Raw genomic sequence first — 24,097 nt, 5'->3', positions numbered from 1 at the left:
ACTCTCCGAACAAACATATCAGTATATCAACATACTGACACGATTTTTACCCATACTCTCCGAACAAACATATCAACATACTGACACGACTTTACCCACACTCTCCGAACAAACATATCAACAAACTGACACGACTTTACCCACACTCTCCGAACAAACATATCAACACACTGACACGATTTTACCCATACTCTCCGAACAAACATATCAACACACTGACACGACTTTACCCACACTCTCCGAACAAACATATCAGTATATCAACATACTGACACGACTTTACCCATACTCTCCGAACAAACATATCAACACACTGACACGACTTTACCCACACTCTCCGAACAAACATATATCAACACACTGACATCGACTTTACCCATACTCTCCGAACAAACATATCAACATACTGACACGACTTTACCTACACTCTCCGAACAAACATATATCAACACACTGACACGATTTTACCTATACTCTCCGAACAAACATATCAACACACTGACACGACTTTACCTATACTCTCCGAACAAACATATCAACACACTGACACGACTTTACCCACACTCTCCGAACAAAATATATCAACACACTGGACACGACTTTACCTACACTAATTTCTCCGAACAAACATATCAACACACTGACACGACTTTACCCACACTCTCCGAACAAACATATCAGTATATCAACATACTGACACGACTTTACCTACACATCACCGAACAAACACATATCAGTATATCAACATACTGACATCGATTCTTACCTACACTCTCCGAACAAACATATCAACACACTGACACGACTTTACCCACACTCTCCGAACAAACATATCAGTATATCAACAAACATATACTGACACGATTTTACCTATACTCTCCGAACAAACATATCAACATACTGACACGACTTTACCTATACTCTCCGAACAAACATATCAACACACTGACACGACACGATTCTTTACCAACACTCTCCGAACAAACATATCAGTATATATCAACATACTGACATGATTCTTACCTATACTCTCCGAACAAAATATATCAACACACTGACACGACTTTACCCACTACTCTCCGAACAAACATACAGTATATCAACATATACTGACACGACTTTTACCTACACTTCTCCGAACAAACATATCAACACACTGACACGATTCTTACCTACACTCTCCGAACAAACATATCAACACACTGACACGACTTTACCCATACTCTCCGAACAAACATATCAACACACTGACACGACTTTACCCACACTCTCCGAACAAACATATCAACACACTGACACGATTCTTACCCATACTCTCCGAACAAACATATCAACAACATACTGGACACGACTTTACCTACACTCTCCGAACAAACATATCAACACACTGACACGACTTTACCCATACTTTCCGAACAAACATATCAACATACTGACACGATTCTTACCTACACTTCTCTCCGAACAAAACATATCATATCAACATACTGACACGACTTTACCTATACTCTCCGAACAAACATATCAACATACTGACACGATTTTACCCATACTCTCCGAACAAACATATCAACATAATTGACACGACTTTACCCACACTTCCGAACAAACATATCAACACACTGACACGACTTTACCTACACTTCTCCGAACAAACATATCAACACACTGACACGACTTTACCTATACTTCTCCGAATAAACATATCAGTATATCAACATACTGACACGACTTTACCCATACTCTCCGAACAAACATATCAACACACTGACACGATTTTACCCACACTCTCCGAACAAACATATCAACACACTGACACGACTTTACCCACACTTCTCCGAACAAACATATCAACACACTGACACGATTCTTACCCATACTTCCGAACAAACATATCAACACACTGACACGACTTTACCCATACTTCCGAACAAACATATCAACACACTGACACGACTTTACCCACACTCTCCGAACAAAATATCATATCAACACACTGACACGATTCTTTACCCATACTTCCGAACAAAATATATCAACATACTGGACACGATTTTACCTACACTCTCCGAACAAATATATCAACATTACTGACACGACTTTACCCATACTCTGTGAACAAACATATATCAACATACTGACACGATTTCTTACCTATACTTCTCCGAACAAAATATATCAACATACTGACACGACTTTACCTACACACTCCGAATAAACATATCAACACACTGGACACGACTTTACCCATACTCTCCGAACAAATATATCAACATACTGACACGACTTTACCTACACTTTCCGAACAAACATATCAGTATATCAACATACTGACACGACTTTTACCCATACTCTCCGAACAAACATATCAACACACTGATACGACTTTACCCACACTCTCCGAACAAACATATCAACACACTGATACGATTTTACCCACACCTCCGAACAAACATATCAACATACTGACACGACTTTTACCCATACTCTCCGAACAAACATATCAACACACTGACACGATTTTACCTACACTCTCCGAACAAACATATCAACACACTGACACGACTTACCTACACTCTCCGAACAAATATATCAACATACTGACACGATTTTACCTACACTCTCCGAACAAACATATATCAACACACTGACACGATTTTTACCCATACTTCCGAACAAATATATATCAACACACTGACACGATTTTACCTACACTCTCCGAACAAACATATCAACACACTGACACGATTTTACCCATACTTCCGAACAAACATATCAACATACTGACACGATTTTACCCACACTTCTCCGAACAAACATATCAACACACTGACACGATTTTACCCATACTCTCCGAACAAAATATATCAACATACTGACACGACTTTACCCACACTCTCCGAAGAAACATATCATATATCAACATACTGACACGACTTTACCCATACTCTCCGAACAAACATATCAACACACTGACACGACTTTACCTATACTCTCCGAACAAACATATCAACACACTGACACGACTTTACCCATACTCTCCGAACAAACATATCAACATACTGACACGATTTTACCTACACTCTCCGAACAAACATATCAACACACTGACACGATTCTTACCTATACTCTCCGAACAAACATATCAACACACTGACACGACTTTACCCATACTCTCCGAACAAACATATCAACATACTTGACACGATTTTACCCACACTCTCCGAACAAACATATCAACACACTGACACGACTTTACCCATACTCTCCGAACAACCATATCAACACACTGACACGACTTTAACCTATACTCTCCGAACAAACATATCAACACACTGACACGACTTTACCTATACTCTCCGAACAAACATATCAACATACTGACACGACTTTACCCATACTTCTCCGAACAAACATATCAACACACTGACACGACTTTACCCATACTTCCGAACAAATATATCAACACACTGACACGACTTTACCTACACTCTCCGAACAAACATATCAGTATATCAACATACTGACACGACTTTACCTACACTCTCCGAACAAATATATCAACACACTGACACGATTTTACCTACACTCTCCGAACAAACATATCAACACAATTGACACGACTTTTACCTACACTCTCCGAACAAACATATCAGTATATCAACATACTGACACGACTTCTTACCCACACTCTCCGAACAAACATATCAACACACTGACACGACTTTACCTACACTCTCCGAACAAACATATCAACAAACTGACACGACTTTACCCATACTCTCCGAACAAAATATATCAACACACTGACACGACTTTACCCATACTCTCCGAACAAACATATCAACACACTGACACGATTTTACCTATACTCTCCGAACAAACATATCAACATTACTGACACGACTTTACCTATACTCTCCGAACAAACATATCAACACACTGACACGACTTTACCTACACTCTCCGAACAAACATATCAACACACTGACACGACTTTTACCTAATACTCTCCGAACAAACATATCAACACACTGACACGATTCTTACCTACACTCTCCGAACAAACATATCAACACACTGACACGATTCTTACCTACACTCTCCGAACAAACATATCAGTATATCAACATACTGACACGATTCTTTACCCACACTCTCCGAACAAAACATATCAACACACTGACACGACTTTTACCTACACTTTCCAAATAAACATATCAGTATATCAACATATACTGACACGACTTTACCTATACTTCCGAACAAACATATCAACACACTGACACGACTTTACCCACACTCTCCGAACAAACATATCAACACACTGACACGACTTTACCCACACTCTCCGAACAAACATATCAACACACTGACACGACTTTACCCACACTCTCCGAACAAACATATCAACACACTGACACGATTCTTACCCACACTCTCCGAACAAACATATCAGTATATCAACATACTGACATGACTTTACCCACACTCTCCGAACAAATATATCAACACACTGACACGATTTTACCTATACACTCTCCGAACAAACATATATCATATATCAACATACTGACACGACTTTTACCTACACTCTCCGAACAAAACATATCAACACACTGACACGATTTTACCTATACATTCTCCGAATAAAACATATCATATATCAATATACTGACATGACTTTTACCCATACTTCCGAACAAACATATCAACATACTGACACGACTTTACCCATACTTCTCCGAACAAACATATCAACACACTGACACGACTTTACCTACACTCTCCGAACAAAATATATCAACACACAGACACGACTTTACCAACACTCTCCGAACAAACATATCAGTATATCAACATACTGACACGACTTCACCCACACTCTCCGAACAAACATATCAACATTAACTGACACGACTTTTACCCACACTTCTCTGAATAAACATATCAGTATATCAACATACTGACACGACTTTACCTATACTCTCCGAACAAACATATCAACACACTGACACGACTTTACCCACACTCTCCGAACAAACATATCAACACACTGACACGACTTTACCTACACTCTCCGAACAAACATATCAACACACTGACACGACTTTACCTATACTCTCCGAACAAACATATCAACACACTGGTACGACTTCTTACCCATAATTCTCCGAACAAACATATCAACACACTGACACGACTTTACCCATACTCTCCGAACAAACATATCAACATACTGACACGACTTTTACCCACACTCTCCGAACAAACATATCAACACACTGACACGACTTTACCCATACCTCCGAACAAACATATCAACATACTGACACGACTTTACCCACACTTCTCCGAACAAACATATCAGTATATCAACATACTGACACGATTTTACCCATACTCTCCGAACAAACATATCAACATACTGACACGACTTTACCCACACTCTCCGAACAAACATATCAACAAACTGACACGACTTTACCTACACTCTCCGAACAAACATATCAACACACTGACACGATTTTACCCACACTCTCCGAACAAACATATCAACACACTGACACGACTTACCCACACTTCTCCGAACAAACATATATCAGTATATCAACATACTGACACGACTTTACCCATACTCTCCGAACAAACATATCAACACACTGACACGACTTTACCCACACTCTCCGAACAAACATATCAACACACTGACACGACTTTACCCACACTCTCCGAACAAACATATCAACACACTGACACGATTCTTACCTATACTCTCCGAACAAACATATCAACACACTGACACGACTTTACCCATACTCTCCGAACAAACATATCAACACAACTGACACGACTTTTACCCATACTCTCCGAACAAACATATCAACACACTGACACGACTTTACCCACACTCTCCGAACAAACATATCAACACACTGACACGATTTTTACCCACACTCTCCGAACAAACATATCAACACACTGACACGACTTTACCCACACTTCTCCGAATAAACATATCAGTATATCAACATACTGACACGACTTTACCTATACTACTTCTCCGAACAAAATATATCAGTATATCAACATACTGACACGACTTACCTACACTCTCCGAACAAACATATCAACACACACTGACACGACTTTTACCCATTACTCTCCGAATAAAATATATCAGTATATCAATATACTGACACGATTTTACCCATACTTCCGAACAAACATATCAACATACTGACACGACTTTACCCATACTCTCCGAACAAATATATCAACACACTGACACGACTTTACCTACACTCTCCGAACAAACATATCAACACACAGACACGACTTTACCAACACTCTCCGAACAAACATATCAGTATATCAACATACTGACACGATTCTTACCTACACTCTCCGAACAAACATATCAACACACTGACACGACTTTACCCACACTCTCCGAACAAACATATCAGTATATCAACATACTGACACGACTTTACCTACACTCTCCGAACAAACATATCAACACACTGACACGACTTTACCCACACTCTCCGAACAAACATATCAACACACTGACACGACTTTACCCATACTTCCGAACAAACATATCAACACACTGGAACGATTCTTACCTACACTCTCCGAACAAACATATCAACACACTGACACGACTTTACCCATACTCTCCGAACAAACATATCAACATACTGACACGATTTTACCCACACTCTCCGAACAAACATATCAACACACTGACACGACTTTACCCATACTCTCCGAACAAACATATCAACATACTGACACGACTTTACCCATTACTCTCCGAACAAACATATCAGTATATCAACATACTGACACGATTTTACCCATACTCTCCGAACAAACATATCAACATACTGACACGACTTACCTACACTCTCCGAACAAACATATCAACACACTGACACGACTTTACCCACACTCTCCGAACAAACATATCAACACACTGACACGACTTTACCCACACTCTCCGAACAAACATATCAACACACTGACACGACTTTACCCACACTTCTCCGAACAAACATATCAGTATATCAACATACTGACACGATTCTTACCCATACTCTCCGAACAAACATATCAACACACTGACACGACTTTACCCACACTCTCCGAACAAACATATCAACACACTGACACGATTCTTACCCACACTCTCCGAACAAACATATCAACACACTGACACGACTTTTACCCATACTCTCCGAACAAACATATCAACACACTGACACGACTTTACCCATACTCTCCGAACAAACATATCAACACACTGACACGACTTTACCCATACTCTCCGAACAAACATATCAACACACTGACACGACTTTACCCATACTCTCCGAACAAACATATCAACACACTGACACGACTTTACCTATACTCTCCGAACAAACATATCAACACACTGACACGACTTTTACCTACACTCTCCGAACAAAAACATATCAACACACTGACACGATTCTTACCTATACTCTCCGAACAAATATATCAACATACTGACACGATTTTACCTACACTCTCCGAACAAAATATATCAACACACTGACACGACTTTACCTATACTTCCGAACAAATATATCAACATACTGACACGACTTTACCCATTACTTCTCCGAAGAAACATATCAGTATATCAACATACTGACACGACTTTACCCATACTCTCCGAACAAACATATCAACACACTGACACGACTTTACCCACACTCTCCGAACAAACATATCAACACACTGACACGACTTTACCCATACTCTCCGAACAAACATATCAACACACTGACACGACTTTACCCACACTCTCCGAACAAACATATCAACATACTGACACGACTTTACCCATACTCTCCGAACAAACATATCAACACACTGACACGACTTTACCCACACTCTCCGAACAAACATATCAACACACTGACACGACTTTTACCCATAACTCTCCGAACAAAATATATCAACACACTGACACGACTTTACCCACACTCTCCGAACAAAATATATCAGTATATCAACATACTGACACGACTTTTACCCATACTCTCCGAACAAACATATCAACACACTGACACGACTTTACCTACACTCTCCGAACAAACATATCAACACACTGACACGACTCTTACCTACACTCTCCGAACAAACATATCAACACACTGACACGACTTTACCCATACTCTCCGAACAAACATATCAACACACTGACACGATTTTACCCATACTCTCCGAACAAACATATATCAACACACTGACACGACTTTACCTATACTCTCCGAACAAACATATCAACACACTGACACGATTCTTACCCATACTCTCCGAACAAATATATCAACACACTGACACGACTTTACCTATACTCTCCGAACAAATATATCAACACACTGACACGATTTTACCCATACTCTCCGAACAAACATATCAACACACTGACACGATTCTTTACCTACACTCTCTCGAACAAACATATCAACATTACTGACACGATTTTACCTATACTCTCCGAACAAATATATCAACATACTGACACGATTTTACCTACACTCTCCGAACAAACATATCAACACACTGACACGACTTTACCTACACTCTCCGAACAAACATATCAACACACTGACACGACTTTACCCATACTCTCCGAACAAACATATCAACACACTGACACGACTTTTACCCACACTCTCCGAACAAACATATCAACACACTGACACGACTTTACCCATACTCTCCGAACAAACATATCAACATACTGACACGACTTTACCCACACTCTCCGAACAAACATATCAACACACTGACACGACTTTACCTATACTCTCCGAACAAACATATCAACATACTGACACGATTCTTACCCACACTCTCCGAACAAACATATCAGTATATCAACATACTGACACGATTTTACCCATACTCTCCGAACAAACATATCAACATACTGGACACGATTTTACCTACACTCTCCGAACAAAATATATCAACACACTGACACGATTTTACCCACACTCTCCGAACAAACATATCAACACACTGACACGACTTTACCCACACTCTCCGAACAAACATATATCAACACACTGACACGACTTTACCCACACTCTCCGAACAAACATATCAGTATATCAACATACTGACACGATTTTACCTATACTCTCCGAACAAACATATCAACACACTGACACGACTTTACCTATACTCTCCGAACAAACATATCAACACACTGACACGACTTTACCCACACTCTCCGAACAAACATATCAACACACTGACACGATTCTTTACCCATACTCTCCGAACAAACATATCAACACACTGACACGACTTTACCCATACTCTCCGAACAAACATATCAACACACTTGACACGACTTTACCCATACTCTCCGAACAAACATATCAACACACTGACACGACTTTACCTATACTCTCCGAACAAACATATATCAACACACTGACACGATTCTTACCCATACTCTCCGAACAAACATATCAACACACTGACACGACTTTACCCATACTCTCCGAACAAACATATCAACACACTGACACGACTTTACCCACACTCTCCGAACAAACATATCAACACACTGACACGACTTTACCCATACTCTCCGAACAAACATATCAACATACTGACACGACTTTACCCACACTCTCCGAACAAACATATCAACACACTGACACGACTTTACCCATACTTCCGAACAAACATATCAACATACTGACACGACTTTTACCTACACTCTCCGAAGAAACATATCAGTATATCAACATACTGACACGACTTTACCCATACTCTCCGAACAAACATATCAACACACTGACACGACTTTACCTACACTCTCCGAACAAACATATCAACACACTGACACGATTTTACCCATACTCTCCGAACAAACATATCAACACACTGACACGATTTTACCCACACTCTCCGAACAAACATATCAACACACTGACACGACTTTACCCATACTCTCCGAACAAACATATCAACACACTGACACGACTTTACCTATACTCTCCGAACAAACATATCAACATACTGACACGACTTTACCCACACTCTCCGAACAAACATATCAACACACTGACACGACTTTACCCATACTCTCCGAACAAACATATCAACACACTGACACGACTTTACCCATACTCTCCGAACAAACATATCAACACACTGACACGACTTTACCCATACTCTCCGAACAAACATATCAACATACTGACACGACTTTACCCACACTCTCCGAACAAACATATCAACACACTGACACGACTTTACCCATACTCTCCGAACAAACATATCAACACACTGACACGACTTTACCCACACTCTCCGAACAAACATATCAGTATATCAACATACTGACACGACTTTACCCACACTCTCCGAACAAACATATCAACACACTGACACGACTTTACCCACACTCTCCGAACAAACATATCAACACACTGACACGACTTTACCCACACTCTCCGAACAAACATATCAGTATATCAACATACTGACACGACTTTACCCACACTCTCCGAACAAACATATCAACACACTGACACGACTTTACCCATACTCTCCGAACAAACATATCAACACACTGACACGACTTACCCATACTCTCCGAACAAACATATCAACATACTGACACGACTTTACCCACACTCTCCGAACAAACATATCAACACACTGACACGACTTTACCCACACTCTCCGAACAAACATATCAACACACTGACACGACTTTACCCATACTCTCCGAACAAACATATCAACACACTGACACGACTTTACCCATACTCTCCGAACAAACATATCCACATACTGACACGACTTTACCCACACTTTCCGAACAAAACATATCAACACACTGACACGACTTTACCTATACTCTCCGAACAAACATATCAACACACTGACACGACTTTACCCACACTTCTCCGAACAAACATATCAGTATATCAACATACTGACACGACTTTTACCTACACTCTCCGAACAAACATATCAACACACTGACACGACTTTACCCACACTCTCCGAACAAACATATCAACACACTGACACGACTTTACCCACACTCTCCGAACAAACATATCAGTATATCAACATACTGACACGACTTTACCTACACTCTCCGAACATACATATCAACACACTTGACACGACTTTACCTACACTCTCCGAACAAACATATCAACAAACTGACACGACTTTTACCCATACTCTCCGAACAAACATATCAACACACTGACACGACTTTACCCATACTCTCCGAACAAACATATCAACACACTGACACGACTTTACCCATACTCTCCGAACAAACATATCAACACACTGACACGACTTTACCCACACTCTCCGAACAAACATATATCAATACACTGACACGATTCTTACCTACACTCTCCGAACAAACATATCAACACACTGACACGACTTTACCCACACTTCCGAACAAACATATCAACACACTGACACGACTTTACCCACACTCTCCGAACAAACATATCAACACACTGACACGATTTTACCTACACACTCTCCGAACAAACATATCAGTATATCAACATACTGACACGACTTTACCTACACTCTCCGAACAAACATATCAACACACTGACACGACTTTACCTACACTCTCCGAACAAAACATATCAGTATATCAACATACTGACACGACTTTACCTATACTTCCAAACAAACATATCAACACACTGACACGATTTTACCCACACTCTCCGAACAAACATATCAACACACTGACACGACTTTACCCACACTCTCCGAACAAACATATCAACACACTGACACGATTTTTACCTACACTCTCCGAACAAACATATCAACACACTGACACGACTTTACCTACACTTCTCCGAACAAACATATCAGTATATCAACATACTGACACGACTTTACCCACACTCTCCGAACAAACATATCAACACACTGACACGACTTTACCCACACTTCTCCGAACAAACATATCAGTATATCAACATACTGACACGACTTTACCCACACTCTCCGAACAAACATATCAACACACTGACACGACTTTACCCATACTCTCCGAACAAAACATATCAGTATATCAATATACTGACACGACTTTACCCATACTCTCCGAACAAACATATCAACATACTGACACGACTTTACCCATACTCTCCGAACAAACATATCAACACACTGACACGACTTTACCCACACTCTCCGAACAAACATATCAACACACTGACACGACTTTACCAACACTCTCCGAACAAACATATCAGTATATCAACATACTGACACGACTTTACCCACACTCTCCGAACAAACATATCAACACACTGACACGACTTTACCTACACTTCTCCGAACAAAATATATCAGTATATCAACATACTGACACGACTTTACCTACACTCTCCGAACAAACATATCAACACACTGACACGACTTTACCCATACTCTCCGAACAAACATATCAACACACTGGTACACGATTCTTACCTACACTCTCCGAACAAACATATCAACACACTGACACGATTTTACCCATACTCTCCGAACAAACATATCAACATACTGACACGACTTTACCCACACTCTCCGAACAAACATATCAACACACTGACACGACTTTACCCATACTCTCCGAACAAACATATCAACATACTGACACGACTTTACCCACACTCTCCGAACAAACATATCAGTATATCAACATACTGACACGACTTTACCTATACTTCTCCGAACAAACATATATCAACATACTGACACGATTTTACCTACACTCTCCGAACAAACATATCAACAAACTGACACGACTTTACCCACACTCTCCGAACAAACATATCAACACACTGACACGACTTTACCCACACTCTCCGAACAAACATATCAACACACTGACACGACTTTACCCACACTCTCCGAACAAACATATCAGTATATCAACATACTGACACGACTTTACCCATACTCTCCGAACAAACATATCAACACACTGACACGACTTTACCCACACTCTCCGAACAAACATATCAACACACTGACACGACTTTACCCACACTCTCCGAACAAACATATCAACACACTGACACGATTTTACCTATACTTCCGAACAAACATATCAACACACTGACACGACTTTACCTATACTCTCCGAACAAACATATCAACACACTGACACGACTTTACCTATACTCTCCGAACAAACATATCAACACACTGACACGACTTTACCTATACTCTCCGAACAAACATATCAACACACTGACACGACTTTACCCATACTCTCTCCCTGAACAAACATATCAACACACTGACACGACTTTACCCATACTCTCCGAACAAACATATCAACACACTGACACGATTTTACCCATACTCTCCGAACAAACATATCAACACACTGACACGATTTTACCCATACTCTCCGAACAAACATATCAACACACTGACACGACTTTACCCACACTCTCCGAACAAACATATCAACACACTGACACGACTTTACCCACACTCTCCGAACAAACATATCAACACACTGACACGACTTTACCCACACTCTCCGAACAAACATATCAACACACTGACACGAATTTACCTACACTCTCCGAATAAACATATCAGTATATCAACATACTGACACGACTTTACCTACACTCTCCGAACAAACATATCAACACACTGACACGACTTTTACCCACACTCTCCGAACAAACATATCAGTATATCAACATACTGACACGACTTTACCCACACTCTCCGAACAAACATATCAACACACTGACACGACTTTACCCACACTCTCCGAACAAACATATCAGTATATCAATATACTGACACGACTTTACCCATACTCTCCGAACAAACATATCAACATACTGACACGACTTTACCCATACTCTCCGAACAAACATATCAACACACTGACACGACTTTACCCACACTCTCCGAACAAACATATCAACACACAGACACGACTTTACCAACACTCTCCGAACAAACATATCAGTATATCAACATACTGACACGACTTCACCTACACTCTCCGAACAAACATATCAACACACTGACACGACTTTACCTACACTCTCCGAACAAACATATCAGTATATCAACATACTGACACGACTTTACCCATACTCTCCGAACAAACATATCAACACACTGACACGACTTTACCCACACTCTCCGAACAAACATATCAACACACTGACACGACTTTACCCACACTCTCCGAACAAACATATCAACACACTGACACGACTTTACCCATACTCTCCGAACAAACATATCAACACACTGGCACGACTTTACCCACACTCTCCGAACAAACATATCAACACACTGACACGACTTTACCTATACTTCCGAACAAACATATCAACATACTGACACGACTTTACCCACACTCTCCGAACAAACATATCAACACACTGACACGACTTTACCCATACTCTCCGAACAAACATATCAACATACTGACACGACTTTACCCACACTCTCCGAACAAACATATCAGTATATCAACATACTGACACGACTTTACCCATACTCTCCGAACAAACATATCAACATACTGACACGACTTTACCCACACTCTCCGAACAAACATATCAACACACTGACACGACTTTACCCACACTCTCCGAACAAACATATCAACACACTGACACGACTTTACCCACACTCTCCGAACAAACATATCAACACACTGACACGACTTTACCCACACTCTCCGAATAAACATATATCAGTATATCAACATACTGACACGACTTTACCCATACTTCCGAACAAACATATCAACACACTGACACGATTCTTACCTACACTCTCCGAACAAATATATCAACACACTGACACGATTTTACCTACACTCTCCGAACAAACATATCAACACACTGACACGACTTTACCCACACTCTCCGAACAAACATATCAACACACTGACACGATTTTACCCATACTCTCCGAACAAACATATCAACACACTGACACGATTTTACCTATACTCTCCGAACAAACATATCAACACACTGACACGATTTTACCTATACTCTCCGAACAAACATATCAACACACTGACACGACTTTACCCATACTCTCCGAACAAACATATCAACACACTGACACGACTTTTTACCCATACTCTCCGAACAAACATATCAACACACTGACACGACTTTACCCATACTCTCCGAACAAACATATCAACACACTGACACGATTTTACCCATACTCTCCGAACAAACATATCAACACACTGACACGACTTTACCTACACTCTCCGAACAAACATATCAACACACTGACACGATTTTACCTATACTTCCGAACAAACATATCAACATACTGACACGACTTTACCTACACTCTCCGAACAAACATATCAACACACTGACACGACTTTACCCATACTCTCCGAACAAACATATCAACATACTGACACGACTTTACCCACACTCTCCGAAGAAACATATCAGTATATCAACATACTGACACGACTTTACCCATACTCTCCGAACAAACATATCAACACACTGACACGACTTTACCCACACTCTCCGAACAAACATATCAACACACTGACACGACTTTACCCATACTCTCCGAACAAACATATCAACACACTGACACGACTTTACCCACACTCTCCGAACAAACATATCAACACACTGACACGACTTTACCCATACTCTCCGAACAAACATATCAACACACTGACACGACTTTACCCATACTCTCCGAACAAACATATCAACATACTGACACGACTTTACCCACACTCTCCGAACAAACATATCAACACACTGACACGACTTTACCCACACTCTCCGAACAAACATATCAACACACTGACACGACTTTACCCATACTCTCCGAACAAACATATCAACACACTGACACGACTTTACCCATACTCTCCGAACAAACATATCCACATACTGACACGACTTTACCCACACTCTCCGAACAAACATATCAACACACTGACACGACTTTACCCATACTCTCCGAACAAACATATCAACACACTGACACGACTTTACCCACACTCTCCGAACAAACATATCAGTATATCAACATACTGACACGACTTTACCCACACTCTCCGAACAAACATATCAACACACTGACACGACTTTACCCACACTCTCCGAACAAACATATCAACACACTGACACGACTTTACCCACACTCTCCGAACAAACATATCAGTATATCAACATACTGACACGACTTTACCCACACTCTCCGAACATACATATCAACACACTGACACGACTTTACCCACACTCTCCGAACAAACATATCAACAAACTGACACGACTTTACCCATACTCTCCGAACAAACATATCAACACACTGACACGACTTTACCCATACTCTCCGAACAAACATATCAACACACTGACACGACTTTACCCACACTCTCCGAACAAACATATCAATACACTGACACGACTTTACCCACACTCTCCGAACAAACATATCAACACAGTGACACGACTTTACCCACACTCTCCGAACAAACATATCAACACACTGACACGACTTTACCCACACTCTCCGAACAAACATATCAACACACTGACACGACTTTACCCACACTCTCCGAACAAACATATCAGTATATCAACATACTGACACGACTTTACCCACACTCTCCGAACAAACATATCAACACACTGACACGACTTTACCCACACTCTCCGAACAAACATATCAGTATATCAACATACTGACACGACTTTACCCACACTCTCCGAACAAACATATCAACACACTGACACGACTTTACCCACACTCTCCGAACAAACATATCAGTATATCAATATACTGACACGACTTTACCCATACTCTCCGAACAAACATATCAACATACTGACACGACTTTACCCATACTCTCCGAACAAACATATCAACACACTGACACGACTTTACCCACACTCTCCGAACAAATATATCAACACACAGACACGACTTTACCAACACTCTCCGAACAAACATATCAGTATATCAACATACTGACACGACTTTACCCACACTCTCCGAACAAACATATCAACACACTGACACGACTTTACCCACACTCTCCGAACAAACATATCAGTATATCAACATACTGACACGACTTTACCCATACTCTCCGAACAAACATATCAACACACTGACACGACTTTACCCACACTCTCCGAACAAACATATCAACACACTGACACGACTTTACCCACACTCTCCGAACAAACATATCAACACACTGACACGACTTTACCCAGACTCTCCGAACAAACATATCAACACACTGGCACGACTTTACCCACACTCTCCGAACAAACATATCAACACACTGACACGACTTTACCCATACTCTCCGAACAAACATATCAACATACTGACACGACTTTACCCACACTCTCCGAACAAACATATCAACACACTGACACGACTTTACCCATACTCTCCGAACAAACATATCAACATACTGACACGACTTTACCCACACTCTCCGAACAAACATATCAGTATATCAACATACTGACACGACTTTACCCATACTCTCCGAACAAACATATCAACATACTGACACGACTTTACCCACACTCTCCGAACAAACATATCAACACACTGACACGACTTTACCCACACTCTCCGAACAAACATATCAACACACTGACACGACTTTACCCACACTCTCCGAACAAACATATCAACACACTGACACGACTTTTACCTACACTCTCCGAACAAACATATCAGTATATCAACATACTGACACGACTTTACCCATACTCTCCGAACAAACATATCAACACACTGACACGACTTTACCCACACTCTCCGAACAAACATATCAACACACTGACACGACTTTACCCACACTCTCCGAACAAACATATCAACACACTGACACGACTTTACCCATACTCTCCGAACAAACATATCAACACACTGACACGACTTTACCCATACTCTCCGAACAAACATATCAACACACTGACACGACTTTACCCATACTTCCGAACAAACATATCAACACACTGACACGACTTTACCCATACTCTCCGAACAAACATATCAACACACTGACACGATTTTACCCATACTCTCCGAACAAACATATCAACACACTGACACGACTTTACCCATACTCTCCGAACAAACATATCAACATACTGACACGACTTTACCCACACTCTCCGAACAAACATATCAACACACTGACACGACTTACCTACACTCTCCGAACAAACATATCAACACACTGACACGACTTTACCTATACTCTCCGAACAAACATATCAACACACTGACACGACTTTACCCATACTCTCCGAACAAACATATCAACATACTGACACGACTTTACCCACACTCTCCGAACAAACATATCAACACACTGACACGACTTTACCCATACTCTCCGAACAAACATATCAACACACTGACACGACTTTACCCACACTCTCCGAACAAACATATATCAGTATATCAACATACTGACACGACTTTACCCACACTCTCGGAACAAACATATCAACACACTGACACGACTTTACCCACACTCTCCGAACAAACATATCAACACACTGACATGACTTTACCCACACTCTCCGAACAAACATATCAGTATATCAACACACCGACACGACTTTACCCATACTCTCCGAACAAATATATCAACACACTGACACGACTTTACCCACACTCTCCGAACAAACATATCAACACACTGACACGACTTTACCCATACTCTCCGAACAAACATATCAACACACTGACACGACTTTACCCACACTCTCCGAACAAACATATCAACACACTGACACGACTTTACCCATACTCTCCGAACAAACATATCAACATACTGACACGACTTTACCCACACTCTCCGAACAAACATATCAACACACTGACACGACTTTACCCACACTCTCCGAACAAACATATCAACACACTGACACGACTTTACCCACACTCTCCGAACAAACATATCAGTATATCAACATACTGACACGACTTTACCCATACTCTCCGAACAAACATATCAACACACTGACACGACTTTACCCACACTCTCCGAACAAACATATCAACACACTGACACGACTTTACCCACACTCTCCGAACAAATATATCAACATACTGACACGACTTTACCCACACTCTCCGAACAAACATATCAACACACTGACACGACTTTACCCACACTCTCCGAACAAACATATCAACACACTGACACGACTTTACCCACACTCTCCGAACAAACATATCAACACACTGACACGACTTTACCCACACTCTCCGAACAAACATATCAACACACTGACACGACTTTACCCACACTCTCCGAACAAACATATCAACACACTGACACGACTTTACCCATACTCTCCGAACAAACATATCAACACACTGACACGACTTTACCCATACTCTCCGAACAAACATATCAACACACTGACACGACTTTACCCATACTCTCCGAACAAACATATCAACACACTGACACGACTTTTACCCACACTCTCCGAACAAACATATCAACACACTGACACGACTTTACCCACACTCTCCGAACAAATATATCAACACACTGACACGACTTTACCCACACTCTCCGAACAAACATATCAACACACTGACACGACTTTACCCACACTCTCCGAACAAACATATCAACACACTGACACGACTTTACCCACACTCTCCGAACAAACATATCAACACACTGACACGACTTTACCCACACTCTCCGAACAAACATATCAACACACTGACACGACTTTACCCACACTCTCCGAACAAACATATCAACACACTGACACGACTTTACCCACACTCTCCGAACAAACATATCATCAACATACTGACACGACTTTACCCACACTCTCCGAACAAACATATCAGTATATCAACATACTGACACGACTTTACCCATACTCTCCGAACAAACATATCAACATACTGACACGACTTTACCCACACTCTCCGAACAAACATATCAACACACTGACACGACTTTACCCACACTCTCCGAACAAACATATCAACACACTGACACGACTTTACCCACACTCTCCGAACAAACATATCAACACACTGACACGACTTTACCCACACTCTCCGAACAAACATATCAGTATATCAACATACTGACACGACTTTACCCATACTCTCCGAACAAACATATCAACACACTGACACGACTTTACCCATACTCTCCGAACAAACATATCAGTATATCAACACACTGACATTACAGCACTGATGGCCAAATACGGTTAATATTTTTGGAGGAATTATTGCTGTTGATTTGTGTATGTGTGAAAAGCTACACTTTACATTTGGGAAAATCGAACCTCGTATTCTAATGTTACAACTCCTTAAATTTCCCGCTGATCTACCAGTTAGAATCCATCTAAATGTAAAGATACAAATTAATGGTTGGTTGAGTTTCAACGCCAGGCTAATTTTCTAGAAACGTTTCAAATGCTAAAATTTGTTTTTATTTGCTAGAAGACATTTAATATTTCGCAAAATCCTAATTTTAATTCTTAAGACATCAACAAAACTTCGTTAAATGACGTCATCATTACGAAACAATAATATAATTTAGTTTCTTAAGCCTTTTGACAAACAACACTTTAGTTTTACGGGAAGTAAAAAAGGGTTACGTTATGCTAATTGGAAGTTAGTAGATTATTTTTGGAGATGTCGATGATGTAAGAATATTTCAAAACATCTAAAGACAGGGAACACAATATAACAATAAGTAAATATAATCTTTTCTACGTATTTTCGAAAACGTATTGAATGTTTTGAAAACACTGGAAACGAATGTCGTTACACCATCTATTGGCTTGTGTAAACATAAATCAGTGGTACCAATGTGCTGTTTATTGAACATCTGGATGCTGTCCTTCACCAGTGGTTTAACATTTCAGTTTGCAGCTATCTTGTCAGAAAACAGATACTTATTCATAATTACTCAAATAGTACATTCGTTGACACACGCACACAGCACAGTGCTATTTTTTGTTTAAAAAATGTCGTACACATTGTAAGTTTTTCTTCATTTTAAATAATGCTTATTTGATTTCATATAGAGATTACCTTCCAGTTACCAGCTTGTAACTCAACATACACTTCTGTGTTATTACTAATTAAAACAACTCAACAATACTTCCATGTATTTCCTAATTATTGAAAATCAACAAATATTTCAGTGTTATTCCTGGCTAAATATAACATTTAAACAATATGTGAACTTTATTTAACAATTGATAATACTTCTCTTTGTGTTTTTATTTTATTTTATTATCACTTCACTGGTAGAGTTAGAAAAACCTTTGTACTAGAAATGAACCCAACTACTGGTTATTCTGATGTTTAATACGAAAGTTGGGAATTAGCGAGATCCATACTTGTCTGATTTCCCTGAAAGACGGCCAACGGCCGTACAGAGGAGTCACCTGTTTTAATCATGTTGTCTGTTAGTTAGTCAGTGGACACTAAAATCACATCACATTAATGAGGCTTAACCTTCATCAGTACACATATGGATCCCGGTGATAAATATGTTTCATTGACCAGTTACATTTTTTATTTATTTTTATGTAATTGTCACATGATCATCCTCTGACACAAAAGTAGTAAAACTTTCGAAGTTTTGCAGTTAAATAATTTTTGTGAATAAAACGCTGCATGGGGTCCGCAAGGACCCCAAGTAATATACAGATTTGGAGCTCTCAGTCTTCATCAGCCATTATGTGTATGGACTCACAGAGGTTTTCTATTGTGATAAACAGTGATTACGTATTTAAATCTCCTGAAGTGAAGTAATGCGCACAACGTACTTCAGAGACGTCTCCAGATTCCCAGTGCAGAAAGGCGTCACATCTACCTTTGTAGATCTAGGATTGCATGACACAAGACAGCATGCTGGTCAAGGTATTCTAGCAACAAAAACACGATGTTATCTTTAATCAGTGTTATCTTTGCCCAAGAATCGTGGACAGGAAAGTCCGTCAAACTTGCACAGCATGTGGAAACCGAGTTTGCGCTGATCACTCTACACCCAGTATACGGTGTGATGAGTGTCTGTAAAATGACTGGTAAAAGATATGATAAACACTTTATGTTCACTCAGAATAAGTTTTGCTTACATGTTGTCCAAAATGTGGCATTAGTTTAGCTCTGAAACAAAGTTTGATATTGTTCGACTCCTTGGGTCCGTTCTGACCTCAAACACATTTTTGTAAAATTTGGTGTTTTTTGTTACAGATTCGAGAAAATTGTTTCTTCATTCGGTATTTTATTAGTTTTAATTGTGAGATGTCAATTAGAGAAGAAGTGGCCCTATATTATGAAATATATATCAAGGATGACAATTTTTGTCTAAATATGAGAAAATGGGTATAAGTTAATGTCATATTTTGTAATAATAAATCACATGTTATATACTTATTGTACTAAGTCTTTCTTATAGTTTATCTGTATAATACTATGAGAAGCCAGTATGATAACTTTCAACATCTAAATCATAGCTTCAGTCTCCCGCTGGTATAGCGGTAAGTCTATGGATTTACAACTCTAAAATTAGAGGCTCGATTCCCTTCGGGGGACTCAGTAGACAGCCCGATGTGGCTTTGCTATAAGAAAAAACACACACACATACATAGCTTCAACATTATGATCATTAAATATATGCGAGGTCAGTATGGACTACAGGTGTACTGAAAGGTTAATATTTTAACGTGTACTGATGAAGGTTAACTAACGTTGCAATCTGTATTGTCGTGACGTCAGTAAAACGTACGCATGCTATGAATAACGGGGAGAATTATGCACATTGTAGGCTACAACACAGCGTGAAGTATGAATTTCAAAACCAAGAAATAAAAATATTTGCTACTCTTAATTTATGTTTTATTTACTCTTGAAACAGGAGATTTTCGGAGACCCTGCGGAAGTACATCCAGTGTATACACACACACACACACACATATATATGTTTAAACTTAATTAAAATAATGTAAGTTTAAAAGTAGTCATATATTTCAATGTAATAACTTGAACACAAAGTCTTTTTGCAAAATTTTAAATTTGAAGAAAACTCTTCGTAAAAAACATTGTAGGTTGCTTTTTATGCACCAACAAATAAAGCTGTTAAGGTGGTCCCACCCTCGAACACTCTACATCTCATTGACCATGAGAAGAAAAAAAAAAAAAGAATGGTCGTTTGAGAAACAGTCCAGCAATTTTCATACTTTGACCTTGAATTACTTTAGAATATTCAACATTGTCTGAAGCATCAACCTACTAAGATTGTTTGAGATTGACGCAATAGGCCGGGAGGGGATACGAACAATGTCTCATCAGATTTTGGTAAAAAAGGACTTTGTCTCACTCATATATTTAAATATAGTCTACCTTTTTTATTTAAAAGCATCTTGAAAGTTTGTTTGTTTCAAAATGAGATCTTAATTATGTCAGGCAAATTACTTCAAAAGAGTGTTCGTTTCAAAAGAGTGCTCGTTTCCAAGTGAGAATCTAATTAGGTAGGTAATTTGGTAATTATAGCTTGTACCTTTCAAGATGAGAAATTATGTTTTGTTGGATAAAATTGGCGTGTCATTAGAAAGAAATGGTTCTATTTCAATAAAACGATTGTGAAACACATTTTCCGGTCGAATGTACGAGAGACTAAAAATTTTCAAAAAATGGTTATATAATACAAAATACATGAAACAACAACAATTTTGTGGGAGCACCAAACGTTCACCGCTAGTACAGCGGTAAGTCTGCGGATTCATAACGCTAAAATCAGGAATTCGATACACAAACATGATGATTGAATTAATGTAATGAAAATCTTAGAACACGTGTCCACAACTGAAACTTCTTGAGTATTTATAAAAATTGGAGAAATTTTAGTGGTCAACTTCATTTGATTACCACATTCAGTTCTTATATTTATAACTTTTCACAAAGCATGTATCTTATGTTTTATCAAAGTAACGTCAAACTTTTACAAAACTCTGTA

The sequence above is a fragment of the Tachypleus tridentatus genome, chromosome 13 (assembly GCF_004210375.1).
Source record: "Tachypleus tridentatus isolate NWPU-2018 chromosome 13, ASM421037v1, whole genome shotgun sequence".
Taxonomy (NCBI): Eukaryota; Metazoa; Arthropoda; class Merostomata; order Xiphosura; family Limulidae; genus Tachypleus; species Tachypleus tridentatus.
The sequence above is the reverse complement of the archived record's forward strand: the minus strand, read 5'-3'. Positions refer to the sequence as shown.